Here is a 4120-nt window from a genome sequence, read left to right on the forward strand (position 1 = left end):
ATGAGATAGATCTATAAATGGAAAGAGGGTCACTGATTAGTGAAAAACAGGCAAATCTCAGAATAATACATGTAGTGTGATTCTATTTGTGAAAGTCTCTCTATATATGTATACGTGTAGAATGTGGAAGAGCAAAATTGAGATTGGCAGGTTGCTGTGTGTGCGTGTATATGTGTGTGTGTGTGAGAGAGAGAGGTTTTACTTTTCTGTTTCTCCTAAATTAAGGTATAATTGACAAACTAAAATCTTATATATTTACAATGTACAACAACATGCTTTGCTATACGTAGTATACACTGTGAAATAAAACAAAGTAATATGTTCATCACCTCACATACTTATTTTTTTGTGATGAGAACATTTAAAGTCTATTCTCTGAGAAATTTTCAAGCCTACAATACATTATTATTAACTATAGTCACCATATTATATAATAGATCCTCAAAGCTTATCATCCTAACTGAAAATTTGTATCCTTTGACCAGCATGTACCCCTCTCCCTTCTCTCCTCCTTCCCTGCCCCTAGAAACCACCATTCTACTCTCTGCTTCTATGCATTCAGTGAAGTTTTTACTCTTTATACTTTTGTATTGTTTATTTTATTTTTTTTAACAGTAGTCTTGTTTTTTCTTTTGCAGTGAAAATAACAGTGACAAGAAGCCCACTGCCTGATTCACATAAGCAAGGCATGCTGCAGGGAAGACAGGGTTCTTATTAATATTTCCTTTCATGTGCTTACATATGAGTTATAGTTGCTAATCCTTTCCCACAGTTTAGCACCTAGTTAAAAGAAAGGGCTTCGGGCTCTTCCTCTTTCCCTAAGCGGCCTGAGGTAATCTGTGAAAATGGTTCGCTATTCACTTGACCCGGAGAACCCCACGAAATCATGCAAATCAAGAGGTTCCAATCTTCGTGTTCACGTTAAGAACACTCAGAAAACTGTGCAGGCCATCAAGGGTATGCATATTCGAAAAGCCACGAAGTATCTGAAAGATGTCACTTTACAGAAACAGTGCGTACCATTCCGACGTTACAATGGTGGAGTTGGCAGGTGTGCCTGGGCCAAGCAGTGGGGCTGGACACAAAGTCGGTGGCCCAAAAAAAGTGCTGAATTTTTGCTGCACATGCTTAAAAATGCAGAGAGTAATGCTGAACTGAAGGGTTTAGATGTAGATTCTCTGGTCATCGAGCATATCCAAGTGAACAAAGCACCTAACATGCACCGACGGACCTACAGAGCTCATGGTCGGATTAACCCATACCTGAGCTCTCCCTGCCACATTGAGATGATCCTTACTGAAAAGGAACAGATTGTTCCTAAACCAGAAGAGGAGGTTGCCCAGAAGAAAAAGATATCCCAGAAGAAACTGAAGAAACAAAAACTTATGGCACGGGAGTAAATTCAGCATTAAAATAAATGTAATTAAAAGGAGGAAAAAAGAAAAAAAAAAAAAGAAAGGGCTTCGGAATCAGGTAAGTGTAGATTAAAGGTCTAACAGCAAATTGCTGAACCTTTGGAAGCCTCGGTTTTTCCATCTGGAAAATGGATTTTTATCTTACAGGACTGTTGCGAGGATTGATGAGCTAACATTCCTAAATCAGGGAGTTTGAAGTCTGGCCCAGGGTAAGAAGTGGATGAATGGTGGCTTTTATTTTGTAACTTTACAAGAACTCTGCAGCACAGTAAGACGTATTATAGCACTAACTTTTTTTACAGATGGAGAAGTTCAGGCTCAGAGAGGTTAAATGGCTTCTATGAGATCAGACAGGAATTGGACTAGCGTTTGGATCTAATCACCATTATTCTGACTTCTGGTTCTTTTTCTTAGAAGCCGAATAAATTGAAGGTCACATAACTTTTTCATCAAACGTTGCCAGTTTTTATCTACATTTTGGAGACTATATACTTTCACCTGTGAAATGAAAAAAAAAACCCAAAAAAACAAAAAACCCACCTAATTTGCAGTGGAAATTGGCATTGAGGGAACAAATACAACAATAAAACCTCCACTCGTTCTACATAGCTTCCTATCAAGTGCCTGGCCTCTAATGTAGAAATATCTGTCATTACCAGGACCCTAAGGCAGTGAAAGAGACAGATTCCTACTCCATTCTGATTCAAAAGATCTCTCTCCTCCTAACCTCCCTTCTCACCCCAAGAAGGCTGCCCCATTCTGGAATCTCAGCTTTTCCTTTCAGTTAACAGAATCCTCTGGCCTTCCGCTTGTTTCTGTGTCACCCTGGTACAGCACCTTTTCCTCAGCACCTCTCTCATAGCTTTTCTGTCCTCATTCACCCTTGTTGCTTTCCCCATATTTAGGACTCTCCTAATGACTCAGCCCCAAGGACAGATAATGTGTGGCAATTTATAAAAAAAGAACAGGTAGAGCTTTTAGATACTGCTAGAGATATACAAAAAAATATTAAAATATGCCAGGCGTTATGGTGCATGCCTGTAGTCCCAGCTACTCGGGAGGCTGAAGAGGGAGGATTTCTTGAGCCCAGGAGTTCTGAGCTGCGGTGTGCTATGCTGATCCTGTGCTATGCACTAAGTTAGGCATCGATATGGTGACATTCCTGGAGGCGGGACCATCACGTTGCCTAAGGAGGGATGAAATGGCTCAGGTCAGAAGGAGAGTAGGTAAAAACTTTCATACTGATCAGTAGTGGGATTGCACCTGTGAATAGCCACTGTACTTTGGGAAACATAGCAAGACCCCATCCCTAGAAAATAAATAAATATTAAGATATAAAACTTAAGAAATCATTGCTAGGACTGGAGGTTGGTGGATAGCTTAGTTTGACCAGGCAGGGCAGAGAGGACCTGGAAAGCGTATATGCCTTTGGAATGATTCAGGCACTCAGAAGAAGTCTACCTAGATGGGCCACAATGTTCAGAGAGAATGGAGACATAGACAGGTAATAGTCTGATCAGACAGCAACATTAGGTGATACAGCAGGAGGTGGGTTCTCAAAGACAAACAGAGGTTCCCAGACTAGGAATTACGTGGAGATTCAGGTGGAAGCATGAGGCAAAAGAGGAAGCAGGTGACTGGCCCTGATCTCTAGGCTGACTGACATTCAGGAACAAGCCTCCAGGGCCTCAGATAATTGGGGCAAACCAAGCAGGATGTGGAGTCAAGCGTACAGTACAACACATGGAGTCAGGACCAGCTCAGGGGTTCTAAGTAGAGGGCTGGTCATAGAAACAAGATAGAAGGGCAGTTGCTAGAAAGTGAGTCAGAGCATTAAGTACTTAAGATAATGAACTAGGACTTTAAAATTGCTCTTACCTAGACCAACCTTAGGATGAGTTCTAAAACAGGCTGAGCCCTGATTTTTGCCAGAAAGCATTTAAGGAATCCTGTTTCTGTAGTTGGTAGCCAGCTGGGGTATTATATTGAGTGATAAGATCATATAGAAAACATTTTTTAAAGTAATTGAAAGACATCTAACTTATTAAAAATGTTTGCTGTTTTTTCTCCCAGATTTGTTTATTAGAATTTTTATTGGTGAAATTTAATTTTACATTGAGAACATTTAGAGAAGCGGTAACATTCCTTCTGTTTCTTGGTTTGCTTTGTTTTTCAGTAATTATTTTCCAACTATCCCTTTACTATGAAACTATCCTTTCTGTTAAGGTCATTTGCTTAAAAGTTATGCTCAGGCAGATAGAGGGGAAAATTGCACATTGGTTAATAATAGTTACAAATTATCATTAGCACTATGCAGTTTTAATGAATCATTATCTATTTTAAGTTAATATTTCTGCGATGTGGATCTGACAATCCTATTTTTATAAAATAATCTGACTAATCAGGATGTTCTAATCAGGGCAGAAAATAAAATGCAGAAATTTGGGGTCTTCAGACCTTCCCTTGGCCATGGGACTAAAACTGTGTCTCTAATAAAAGCATTTTGAAAGACCCAGACATGGTATGAGGTTTCTTTTGGCTGGCCACCAAAAGACCTCAAGGACTTGCTTCCCTTATGGAGACAGTTTTCTTCAAGACTGTGGTCCAGGGAGCCAGCAGGGCAACGCACATGTTTTACAAGGGATTTTGATTTCCATTAAGTCTCCTGCACACTTTTGAGCAAAGGACGGGAGAGGGTATTTTCC

General features: G+C 40.0%; 1 pseudogene across 1 annotated transcript; it reads left to right on the top strand.

Moving 5' to 3' along the window:
• Positions 1 to 830: 830 nt before the first annotated feature.
• LOC104653525 lies at positions 831 to 1432 on the top strand (annotated as a pseudogene). Its single transcript, XR_746698.2, has one exon. The product of XR_746698.2 is annotated as a 60S ribosomal protein L17 pseudogene (transcript).
• Positions 1433 to 4120: the final 2688 nt, after the last annotated feature.

This window comes from Rhinopithecus roxellana, chromosome 1, assembly GCF_007565055.1.
Source record: "Rhinopithecus roxellana isolate Shanxi Qingling chromosome 1, ASM756505v1, whole genome shotgun sequence".
Lineage (NCBI taxonomy): Eukaryota > Metazoa > Chordata > Mammalia > Primates > Cercopithecidae > Rhinopithecus > Rhinopithecus roxellana.